The 13,231-nt window shown below is 39.5% G+C and overlaps 1 protein-coding gene across 7 annotated transcripts in view; it reads right to left on the bottom strand.

Annotated features, from left to right (window-relative positions):
- The window catches only part of EBF2 (EBF transcription factor 2), a 198,180-nt gene that overhangs the window by 60,946 nt on the left and 124,003 nt on the right, over positions 1–13,231 (bottom strand). The window lies entirely within an intron of this gene.

The raw sequence follows: 13,231 nt of genomic DNA, 5'->3' as shown, positions 1-13,231 counted from the left end.
CCGAAGTGGTCTTTTCAGCCATTTATGTATTTAATGTTTGGAATTTTGTTTCAAAATACAATAAGTTTTTCATTTATTTTACTTGCAGAGTCCTTTTCCTTAAAAAAAAAAAAAAAAATCAGCTTTTGCAGTGCTAAAGTCCCAGGTGAGCTAGGCCTATTTCCCTTTCTGTTACTATGACAACGAAATTTTACCGCAGTCCCAAAGTCCCTTCAGAACTCTCATATCCATGCCTTGAATTAGAACTTTAAAGGAAAAAACATACATTTTCCCCAGGATTTACCAACAAAAATAAGTAGAAATCAACAATGCTCCCCAAAATTCTATTTTAGAGCAACGGTTGGTGGGATGCTTTCATGCTGACCTCTGTTTATTGTTAATTCTTTAAAACCACGCAGAAGAATTACAGAGTGTTCCAATGATGGCATTTCACACTTTAAAAAAACTGATGGAAAGATAAACAGTAAATGATAAAGGAGGAGAGAAGGGAAATTGCACTCTCAGAGTGTTTTTATTCCTATTTGAATCTCTTTTCCTCTAGATTTGCTAAAAATATTTGGTCAAATGTTCCTGACCCGATCTAATGAATAAGGTTAGGTGTGAATTTAGAAATAACAGCTAAATATTTTTTTCATTATTTTATAACATCTGCTTTTCACATCTCTCTTTTAATCTTTTCTGGGGTGGGAGGTGTCTACCGAGGGACCTCCAGAATAACAAGGCAGAGAAGATGCTCCCCTGCTCTACCCGGCGTTCAAATCCACAACCCGCCTCTGCTCTCCAAAGAGCAGTGAAATGTCTGCCATAGCAATCAGAGCACATCGGAGAGAGAGCTGCTTTTATTTAAGAAAAGACGGATCAGAACTCAAACATCCTGTTTTTTGAGGGGAACAGCCTTCCACTTGTGCGGTCACAGCGGTGGTCTGCAGGCACCCGATGCAGGGATGCTCTCCTCAGACTTAAAACTTGCCTTTTCCTCTCTTAACAACAGTCCCCACCCTCACACCACATTTGCCCTCCATCACCCCCATCAGTGATTTACTTCTCCCCTCCCACGTCACCCCCCTCCCCCCAAAAAAACCCCACTAAAATCAAATCAAGTGCCTTTTCTCACTAACTCCTGGATTTGGGGCAAGTTTTCCCACAACTGGGCTCCTTATAAGGCATTCTGTGTGTGTTATACTTTCCCTTACCTGCCCCACCACCCTTCCTCTAGAATGTATCTGGTGAAAACATTAATGTTCATGAAGGCATTATTATAGGAATGGTGGGTAGGTGGAAAAGTGCAAAGGAGATAAATGTTTACATAAAATCAAATTGATTTAGTGAAACAAGGGCCTGCTGAAAGGCTTTATTCATTTTTAAATTAGGACCCTTAACAGGTCTTAGGATGGAAAACACCCAGCTTTGACTCGTTTGCTGGACTGGAGTCTGAGTTTGTAACCTACACAGCCTCCTGAACACTAAAGATATAACTGTTCTGTTCACAAAGGTTAAGAGAGTCATGGAGGAGGAAGGGAATTGTTGGGGGGGGGGAGGTGGCATGGGAGGAAAGAAAGAGAGAGAAAGAGAATTCTCTTATATTGTATAGTACTTTCTAAAAGAAGCATAGCTATTTCTATTTCTAAATGGCCAGCACCAAAAATTATGGCCTGGATATTTTACATGTGGACCTAAAAATTAATTTAAAGAAATTCTGGGGCTTACTGATATCTCCAATTTTTTCTCTTTTTAGTGATGTCTTCCATCTCCCTCCCTGCACCCCTCCACCCATCATGCTCAGGGACTTGGTACAGAACCCTTTACTAACCAAATTAGCCATTAACCACAGGGTAACTTGCAGGGAACAAATCTTGTGTCTAGATCCCTCCGACGCCAGAGCTGTCTGGAAAATGTCAGTTCTCTCTCCTCAGAAATGGGAAACCAAAATGAATTACAAGATTCAGACCAAATGTATAGATTCTGATCAGGATGGAAGTTGTTATTTTCACTTTCTCCAAACAATGCTGACTACATGAATATTATCACCACTTAGCATGATAAACTTTGCAGGCCCTCTGATCTCATTCCTTAAGAGTTAACACTAACAAATACAGGTTTATCCTTGTTTTATAGATAGAGAGTAATAGAGAGGTGAGGTCAAAATATAAACTCAAGCAAACTGTAATCGAAAAATAAAAATGTTTTAAAAAGAACCTCCACTAAAAGAATGTGAACTCAGCCCTCAGATTTCAATCTGGTTCCTAGGTCAACTGAGGCAATAGAATGTACAAAAGAGCATTCCTTCACTGTACAAATGTTTACTAAATGCTGACAGTGGGCTAGACTTGATCTGCCACCAACTAACTTTGTAACCAAGTTACCTCACTTCTCTGGGCCTTGGTTTCTTCAACTGTTCAGAGGGTTTAACTGGATTATCCATGGGGTTCCATCTAGCACTGATATGTTATGATTGCTAAGAAAAAATACATAGAGTTGAAAACCCTCCAGAAATGGATATACTGGGGGAAGAAACCGCTGATGACAAAAAGATCGTCACTTACTGAAGCCCAGGTGGAGGTGAGTGTAGGGGTTTTCTAAGAGGGTCAACCCCACTGATCTGAGACTAAAAAAAAAAACTGCAGAAATGGCTGATTGGTAGAAAATAAGGCACCTTGGCTGATGCCTTGGCCAGAGCTGGCGGTACTGTGAGTTTGTTGAGCAAGGTGCACCTTTCCTTTAGCACCCTTTCTCTCTGCTTCCAAGGCAGGAGAAGGTGGCTCAGAAACATCACAGACCAGAGCCATCTCTGTCCCTGCTCACTCTCCTGTGTGGACCATAAGCTGAAGGGTACAAGAGTCACAGAGGACAGGGGAAGAAGGCTAGCCAAATGTCTACTCTGTGTCATGCTCCTAGCTATGTCCTTGATATTCATTGCCTCATTTATTTCTCACAACTTTATGAGTGGCAAATCATCTCACAGCTAGAAAAAACAGACTCCAAGAATTTATAAATTTGCCCGAGGTCACACAGCTTTAAGTGACAAAACAATAATTTAAACCTGGGCCTTTCTGGCAACAAGTTCCATCTGGCGTTCTATGTTTCCTGCGCCAATTAGACTATGGTGATGGCTGCAAGACTCTGTGGATACACTAGAAACCATTGAACTGTACACTTGGAATGGGTGGACTTTATAGTCTATAAACAATATTTCAATCCAGCAATTAAAAAAAAACAACTTCAGATCCCTGGCTGGTGTGGCTCAGTTGGATGGAATGTCATCCCATACACTGAAAGGTTGTGCATTCGCTCCCTGGTCGGGGAGTGTACAGGAGGCACCTGATCCATCTCTCTCTCTCTCCCTCCCCCACTCTGAAATCAATGAACTCGTCCTCGGGTAAGAATAAAAAACAACAACAGAAAACATGGTCTGAACCAGCAATAATAACAACAAAAGACTATAAAGAATTCAAGTTTGTTGGAGGGTGAGAGGTCTAGCACCCCAACAGGAAAACATTAAGTCACAGATAGTGGCGTGGAAGTAATTGCCACTATTGAAAACCTCTGGTGAGTTCATTTATTTACTCATTTGATCAATTATTAAGTATGCAATATATGCCACAAATTTTCAGTCACGATGGAAAATAAGATAGACAAAATCCTTGCCCTCATGGAGCACACAATCAAACTATTCAAAATATGCTTCTTCAGACTCTGAGATGTATCTGGAGACTTCTGAATATGGGTCTGAGTATAACCCCAGGGTCTTACCTATTACCCAAGAAATCTCTGTTCCTCTTGATTCTCTGGAATATTGGAGAACTGAGCACTGTTTAAGAATAGAATGAAAGCTCCTGGGTGGCTCTATACATGTGCTGAGCCCACCCCAAATAGAAACTGAGATTCAAACAATGCGAAAATAGGATACAGAGTTAAGGTCTGGTGGTGGGGCAGCAAGGAGTCTCTAAATCATAGAAAGGATAACTACTTAATATTCATGCCAGATTCTAGGATTATAACCAATCATCTGACTAGTACAAAACCCAGCATAATATTTCTCCAGATGTGTGGAAGGGGCCATTCAATTTATCTCCTGTTAGAAATAGAAAATCTTTACAAAAGCACTGTGAAAGTCACAAAAGCTTTTTTTTAACAAAATTATTAGATGGGGATGTGTATCAAAAGAATGTGAACTTGGCCCTAGCAACAGCTACCATTGTGCAGAGCCTTAATCTATACAAAATAATTTGTAAAATACCTTTTATTTTGAAAGTTATTCCCTTAAAAAAGACCTAATTCTGCCTGTTCCGGAAACAACTTCTGTGATGACACAGCCACATCTATGCACCAGGGGGTTGAGAACACCCTCCACACTCTCCAAGGGCCAAGTATGGGTTTGCTCTATCTGGTTCTCTCTCTGCTATGATGGCCACACAAGTAGGCTGGATTACTACAGTAATCTGGGCCATATACAGAATTAACCTTACAAACCATGTAGGTGCTTAAATGTCTATACTCATTGATTTTCGAGGAAAACACAGTTTATCTGGATTAACTACTAAACCTCCTTTTCCAGAGACCTATAAATTAAAATACAATTGGTTTCCACTGTTTGGGAGTGCTTCTGAAAATAAGGTAACCCTTTTCCCTTAAAACATTCATATCATTTCTGAGCACTACTAAAAGTAGGAATAGGCTGGATCATAAAATCATACTTGAAAGAAATGGGCAGTTGCCTCTTTTCCCCCAGGATCCTTTCAGGCTTATGTCCTTGGGAGAACCAGGCAGAGTAAGTGGCTGTGTTAGATGGACACACCCAGAGAGCCATGTGCTCACTCTGAGAATGACGGGCAGGGCAGCACACTCTGCTTTATGTAGTAGGAAAACCCCTAAGTGATTGGTTCCCACTTGACACCAGTGAAAAACACAATGATAATGTTCCAGCTTTAATCCAGGTCTTAACTATAATATCTTCTTTGAACCTTCCAGCAACAGAGAACACATTGTCCTCTCCCTAAAACCTCCAACAGAATCCAAACCCAGCAACCCAAATAAAGTGATGAGCAGGAGTGGGTCCAGACTTGGCCTGACCATGACTTACCCTTGAGAAATCTGTTGATGGTTTAGGTGTCACCCCAGGTAAGAAAGGACCCTGAAGCTCTGAGGGCCTTATGAGATTCTCACTTAAGTCCACAAATTTAAAGAGACTCTTGGAAGTTAGACTCTTCATTGGCTCTTGCTATACCCTACAAACTTGACAAAGGGGCATCTGAGAATGCTTGGTACTTGAGATTTGCTTGGTAAGATGGTGGTGGGCAAAGGTCCAAGAAGATCCTTGGGAAGGGGGGATGACCTAAACTTTTTAAATGAATGACTTCTTTAGGCTTAAATCAAATACTCATTTTTATAAACTGATTTTCTATGTAATCTATTTATTTATACAATACTTTAAAAAGTAAATATAAATACATGAACAGAGTAGGTATAGGATCTTTCATCTCTACAGATATTCTTATGGAAGGCACATATTATCATTAACGCTTATTCATCGATACTATTTCAATAAAAGGCCATTTCAGATCTAAAAAAGTTTACAGAAATGTTTAAGCAATAAGTTTTCTTACTTCCAATTATACTCAGCCTCTCTAACTGTACATAGCTAAGGACTAATTATGATGATGATTATAATAATATTGAATAAATAACCCATATTTATTCACCACATATTATTTGCCACGTATGCTTTAATTTAATCCCCCCAACTCTGAGAGTAAGAGAATTAATGTCCTCATTTTACAGGGGAGATGAACAAGGCTCTGCAAGATCAGATTACTTGCCCAAGGTCACACAGCTAGTAAGTGAAAGAGCTAAGGGTGGAACTCTGGTTTGTTTGACTCAGAAAAATATCGCTCTGGCGTGAGCTTGGCAAAGCTTCTTCGGAAGGAGAGGTAGGACGCATAGTCCAGCAGCTCCTTGTTTCAGGAGACCAGTACCTCACTGATCTATCTAGGGGGTCACTAAGTGACCTTCATCTTACTCCCTGGAAATGAGTGGAGTCATTCTTCATGTTACAAAACAAAACAAACCAAGCAAACAAACAAAAAAATGTCTTTCATTCTTATTAAGGACTGCATTCTCTAGAAATTCTGTGGCTGTTTCAGAGTGTGCAGAGAAAGATAAGCAAGTCTGTCAGATGTTCAGAAAACAAGACCCTCATCGTCCAAAGGTGCACAGATCAGACAGCCGCAACGTTCTGCAAAAGGAATGTAGAAGACTGCTCTAGTGTTTGAGGAAGATTCAGGCCATTTGTCCATCAAGACTATAAAGAAAAAAAGCCCGAAGTCAAATGTGTAATGTAAGTTGAATTAAATCTTGGAAAATGTTTTTTGAGAATCAAGTCAACAAAGCTAACTTTTTTTTTTTTCCCCCATTTTTTGCACAGATAGAGTGGGAGGGAGAGAGAGGAAGAGAGAGAGAGAGAAACATCGACGTGAAAGGGACACATCGAGTGGCTGCCACCCGCACGACCAACCAGGGCCGGGGACAAACTGCAACCGAGGTACTTGCCCTTAGCGGGAACCGAACCCGGGTCTCTATGGACCGCAGGCCGATGCACTAACCGCTGAGCCAAACCGGCCAGGGCAACAAAGCTAACTTTTGAAAGTGTTACCCAAGGGACAGAGGAGACTCTCCTGCATTGGAGATGTTTAAATAGACCATCAATTTCATTCCTTTCAAGGCAGATAATTTCAGTCTTTGGAGTGTCCCTTGCAAGCCATTTTCACATAATTTTAACTCTTCTGCAATTATTATTATTATTATTATATTTTGCTTGCTTAATATTTATTGAGGTCCTTTACTTTCTTCCTTTGTGACATGACCTCCTAGGCCAGTAGTGAAGAATAGTTATCCATACAAAGTGTATGGGTAAAGGCTAGTAAGTTAGCTCCTTCACCTTTCACCAGGCATGCTCATGCCCCCACCTCCAGCCCCTGAGTTGCCCCATCTCCCCACCCACAACCTCCACATTTTAAAATGGCCTATTTTCTATACAAAATTACCAGAGGAAGTTGCCACAAATTCAAATCTGGTTCCTCCTCCTCGTTACTTATCTCTCCACTATTAATATATATTCCACTTAAAGATTGTTCCTTTGTTTTTAGAGAGATATTAAAGAAAAAGAACCTGTAATTAATCTATTAAAACAGAAAGAAGGAAAAGAACAAAAACATGAAGGGTCAAAATCTTCATCACTGCTTTCAGTAAACAATGGTCAGGCAGAGAGTTCAGAGCGATGAGCACTCACTCTGGTTCCTAACTGGCAACAGACCATTTTCTATTTGGTTTTCACGCCTATTACAAGCTCCTGGAAGTAGCATTTCAGCTTGGCAATAGTGCCTCCAGTTACCGAACACATGGCCTCAGGAGTAAGACCTGCTATATTCATTTAGGCACCAGGAGGGAGCAACTTCCCCCACTGTGTAATCTGACTCCATATCGATAGACTTCCTTCGTTTCAAAGCCATTCAGGATTTTTTCTGGAGGGAATGTCTCCCATAGCTCAAGTGGCAAGCAATTGACTGTAAACAGTCACCGAGGTGTCAAAACAAGGAGGCCACTTTGATTCTTCATTTATTTCTGATGAGCAACACACTACAGTTTCTGAGAACCTGAGGTTATAGGTTAGAATTTTTTTCTTCTGTATTTGGATGCATCTCCACTTTCCTGAATTCCATTACTTGGCACCAGGAGGCTCACAGGGGGGGGAAATCTCTAAGGAAAAGTCCTTGTTTTTGCACTCAAATGGAAATCTGACACCATTAATGAAAATAATAATTGAACTCTTTGGGCCTGACTTGGAATGAAACACAAACTAAGAGCATGTTTGTAATTCCAGCTGTTCTCACAAAATGTTTTTGGAGGGCTTTGTGCAGTGTGCACAGTTCCATCTTTTTCTTTTTCAATCATGTACTCTTTTTTGCTGTATCCCTTCCTCTTCTCATCAAAAAAAGGGAAAAAGACTGAGTGAAACTGAACATACAAACTGAGTTCAGGAAACATCTTTCAGTGAGACTTCAGAATTAGAATACAAATCTATTTCCCCTTCTAATGCCATGACTACTCAGGTGAAGGAGAGAAATGAAGTTATTAGCCAGCCATCAGCTTAATGGGTCCTTACCGTCCTATTTCCTTTGTGCCCCTTCTCCCTTTCTGCCTCCTCCCCCTCCCCCTCCATCACAGTCCCTCCCCCACAAGTTCTTCTATGCTAGGCTGAGCAGTGAACACCAATTACACCAAGAGCCCTTTGCTGCTGCCTGGTCCGCTGGTTTTACTGTTTTGCCAGATGGTTGAGGCCAATGTGTAAAACTCTCTACCCTACCATTAATTCATAACTTGGTAATAACTTTCCCACGGCTCCAGGAAATTGAAATGAAGTGTAAATGTGAATATTTGGAAAGGGAATCAAGGTTGGACAACTCTTTTGCACCTGCCAGAATAGATACCAGTCAGACAAAAAGGTACCCACAGGCTGAAATGCTTCTTTCCTGAAACTAAGGCCAACTGCTTCAATAAGCAATATTGAAAAAAGTGGCAAATGAAGTTCATAGTTTGTCACAGCTTTCTCTCTGCAGTTTTCAGCTTTATACCTATTGCACCTATGGGTCCATTCACTGATGACCTTGAGTTTGAGCATCTATGTAATAGTATATTCTTATGGTAGAATCATAGATTAGCAGATATGAGTGCATTCTCTTGCTAAGATAGGACACCATCCAATGTTTGTTAGCATCATTAAACTAAAACTGACTTTTCACCTGCTCCCATACCATATGCAGCTGCAAATTTTTAAATTAAACTATGAAGCCATGCATAAATTTACATATATTACAGACTAGCCTCTCCATTTAACATGCAAATGTACTCCAATGTTTCAGAACACCTTCTGTCGCTAATTAATTTGCTGAATTATAATTAGACTAATCCTGCATAATTAATAAGCACAGATTTTTTTAAAATTTGTAAGCAGCTTGAGGAGATCATTCACTTCCTTCTATAAACTGCTAAGTAAGTGTTAAAAAAAATCTGGAAAGAACATGTGTGAAAAGGTATGTTTGATGTCGCATACAAACTCTAAACTAGCGTGGAAAATGCAGAAGTCAGTATTGATAAAGGTACATGTTTGAAGCCAACATTCAAACAATAAAAAAAAAAATTAGAGGATGGGGAATAATACTCCTTTGTCTTCTTGTATATAATATTTTATTTTGCCTTCTATCAGTGGGATCTTCTAAGATCACAGAGGCGGGAGAGGATTAAAGTAACCGTATGTTGTATTAGGAGAGATAATGATATTAACACGCCACTGTATATCAAAACACTCTGTGCATGCTGGGTGCTTATAAGCCCCTTTGATGATATTTGGAATCATTTTCATTTTGGCTGCCAAAAACACCCGAGATGCATCTAGTGGAAACAATTAAGTTCCATTAGTACTGTATCCTTTCAGTAATGATTATAATGAAGGGTCCTTCTTTAACGCTGAAGAGTAGAGTCTCAAAGAAATGTATGTCCCTGTGCACTTGAAAATGTGAAACTATATAGTTTTACAATCAAGCATAAAGCTGAATTTTGACGCAAAAAATAAAACAAGACCAGGAGAGCTCAAGGTAGGTAGATGACTTGCTAAAGAATTCTAAATATGGTGGGAATCTGGAAGGCCAAGGTAAGTTTAATAGTCATGCAAATTAAGACTGAATCTGGAAAGAGAAAGTGGGAAATGCATGTTCTGGCAGGGGGAGTTTTTAAACCTTCAAGAGGTTTCTCCTTCGAGAGAAGAAATAATTTTAGAGAAAATACCGAGCTCCTTGGTCAAAATCACTTAATATCATTGGCCAAAAGATTGTTAGGCCAAAAGGAGAGAGCCACTTGAAATGTCCCTGGCTTTTTATCACTGCAATTCAGTATTTTATAGTGACTCTATGCACAATAGAAACTATTTCTGAAGTATAGGAAATTATTTTCCCAGGTTTATTACCATACCAAATATACCTTCTGATTACTAGTCAGTACGCGTGCGCACGCGCGCGCACACAAACACACACACACACACACACACACACACAGCTAGGACATAAGCTAGTTTTGGAATAGAGAAGAAAGTTAAAAAGATTACTAGCATCTCAGAGACCTGTGACCACAGCCAGGAGCAGATGCCAGGGAGCCAAACTGAGGAACAGCTTCCACTTCTGCCCTGAAAAAGCTTCCTTTTCTTCTGATCTGGAAGGAGAACCTGAAACAGCTACCTCATGGGGCTATTGCAATGACTAACCAGGGTGAGAAAAATATTTTGAAAGCACCTGGAAAAGGCTGCAACCATTTTTTCTGAGCTAAGCAATGTTGTTACTTGGAGAATTTGAAACATAGGACATTTGGACATTTTTTCTGAGTTAAACCATAAACCATAGTCCTATCTAAAGAGGTTAAATGGTTCAGAAAGATTTTTTTTTAATCCTCACCTGAGGGTGTTTTTCCATTGATTTTCAGATAGAATGGGAGGGAGGGAGGGAGAGAGAGAAACATCGATGTAAGAGAGACACATTGAATGGTTGCCTCTCACATGACACTGACCAGGGCCTGGGACCTGGGAACCACAAGGGTGGTACATGCCCCTGACTGGAATCCAACCCACTACTCTTTGGTCCATAGGCCAGCACTCTAAGCACTTAGCCAAACCAGCCAGGGCTATTCAGGAAGATGTTTAAAAGCCTAAAAACAAGGGATCTTTCTGTGCCTTTTATTGTTACCAAGAACAAACGTAACAACAGCTGAAATAATAATACTAATAAGAGGCTAAAACTATTTTCTTTGAAAAAATATATAAATGGCCATGAAAATCTTTGATAATGTCTTCATTATTCAAGAAGAATAATTCTGATGTTTTGTGTATATCTTTTAGACTCCCCATATTCGATTTTGAATGATTATAATAGGAAACCTGATTTCTCTACAGTCAGGGAATGTGTGGAAGGGAGGGTCTCCCCCTGCCTCCCACAAAGTACTGGGCTGAGCCCCCCACACTGTCTGAATTAGAGCTTCAAGGCAGAAAGACCCACACAACTCCCCCAGTCAAGTCCTATGTATTGACAGGCAATGGCTTGGTTTAGGTTTGAATTTTGGGGGTTTTGAAATATTTTCTTCAGCTTTGCCCAACCAAATATGTACCAGTGGGAGAGAGTAGAGAGGAAGCAATTGTGATCCATGTGGAGCTAGCTTTTGAGAAATTCCTGAGAAGTTATTAAGAAGAAAGAGAAATGACGTTGTGGTATTTAAACACTAAGGTATAAAGTAATTAGTTAGCAGATCCACATCTTTGGCTAATGGGTTTTTCCCCTCACCTGTGCATTCCAGGAAATTTCTCTCATTTTATTTTTTGGTGGGAGGATTTACCTTCATGAACATTCTAATTTATGCTTGTGATTCATTGTCTCTCCTTCTCTTTCTCTCCTTTCTTCTCTCTCTCCCCAGTTCCCAAATTCAAGTTGGTATGTAGTGCTTTTTAAGGGCTTCATAGAAGTTAGGTGGGTGAAGTGAGTTGGGAAGAAGGGATGACTGAAGAAAAGAAACCAAGAGGAGAATAACATCGAAACTCGGTTTCATCTAGAAAAGTATCACGGCCTGCCTCCACTCTAGCCATAAAGACCTATATTCACAGCTAGTGTAACCTTCATGCCAAAAAGGAAAAAAGAAAGAAGGTGTAACCTGACAGGTAGCAGGTGGTACATATGGAATTATCATTGGCTATTAACACCAGGTCGGGTATTATATTAGCCACGTTCAGACTGCATTTGCCAAACCCACATAAAAATTTAAAACCAGGTATTTCAATATTCTGTCCCTGCCTTAGCAAAATAGATTTTCTTATATTACTCATAGTAGAATCAGCCAGCTTTCATTAGAATTTTTAAAAATATTTTTTTCTTAAAGGAAGAACTAAACCTAGTTGATATAGAAAAGAAACTGGGACAAAAATCAGGTCAAGAATTTGATACAAAAGGCATTCAGATAAGGCTAATAATATTCCAGGGTGTTGTATTTTAGCATACTATGATTACATTAGTCTAATCTCAACCCAACTCCTGTACTCTGCATGAGGTTCCAGGAATCAGTCATTATTTTCAATTGTTTTTTTTTTTTTTTAAATTCAAACTTTATTGATTCTAAAGCCTCTATTATCTCTACAGGAATCACTAACTTTTTGGAGATTTCCAAATCTTTGTATCAAAAATAGAACCTTTCTTTTAAATGCCATTAAGAGATTTTTATCCATTTTCCTTTTCTTTGTTATCTAATACCACAGCATTTTGTACTCACTCTGCTCATCTCACAGACACCACTAACTAGTCAGTGGTACTTCGCTTATGAATAGATAACCAGAATCTCTTCTTTAATTTTTTTTTTTTTAATGAAGCTCCAACAAAAAAAAGTCTAGTGGTGGAACCAGCACTCATCTAGACCCACGCACTCTCCACTGGGAACAAAAACAGTCCCTGGGCACTTCTCCTGCACCATTTTATATGTCTAATCTCTCTCTTCCTTACCTTATCATACTGATGCTCAGAAATATTCTGGATTACTAAAACAAGGTGAAACTAAACCACTTTATTTCTTTTTCTTTAAATATTTGTATTAATTTTATATATTTATTTTTTTAGAGAAATAGAGAGAGGAAGGGAGAGGTAGAAAGAGATAGGAACATCGATGTGAGAGTGAAACATTGATCCCCCAATAGGGATTGAGCCGGAAACCTAGAAATGTGCCCTGACTGGGAATCAACTGGGAACCTTTTGGTACAAAAGATGACACCCAACCAATGGAACTACACTGACCAAAGCTGCGCCACTTGATTTAAAAAATGAAAGCATAACATCCTCTACCCTACTTGAGTTACTGGAATTTCTTACTCCAGGTTCAAAGAAAGTCTCAGTGTGAATGGGACAGATTCATACGATGTCCATAAGTCAGCTCAGAAAATAAGACCCTGACTTCATTTCAAAAGTTTGAAAAGTCTCTGGCTGAGCCTAGCTGAATTGCAGTTTTCCAAATAACATACAAACTGATGAGATTTTTAAACTTGGTCTTATGTTACACAGCGTTTTATAAGTTCAGGCCATTTCTAAAGATGAAGGTTAATTTAGGTACTCATTCCTGCTCTTTATTAAATGAGATCTATTCTTAAAACCTCATGCAGAAT

The sequence above is a fragment of the Molossus molossus genome, unplaced genomic scaffold (assembly GCF_014108415.1).
Source record: "Molossus molossus isolate mMolMol1 unplaced genomic scaffold, mMolMol1.p scaffold_m16_p_4, whole genome shotgun sequence".
NCBI lineage: Eukaryota > Metazoa > Chordata > Mammalia > Chiroptera > Molossidae > Molossus > Molossus molossus.
Note: the sequence above shows the minus strand (reverse complement) of the source record. Positions and strands in the feature narration are given on the sequence as shown.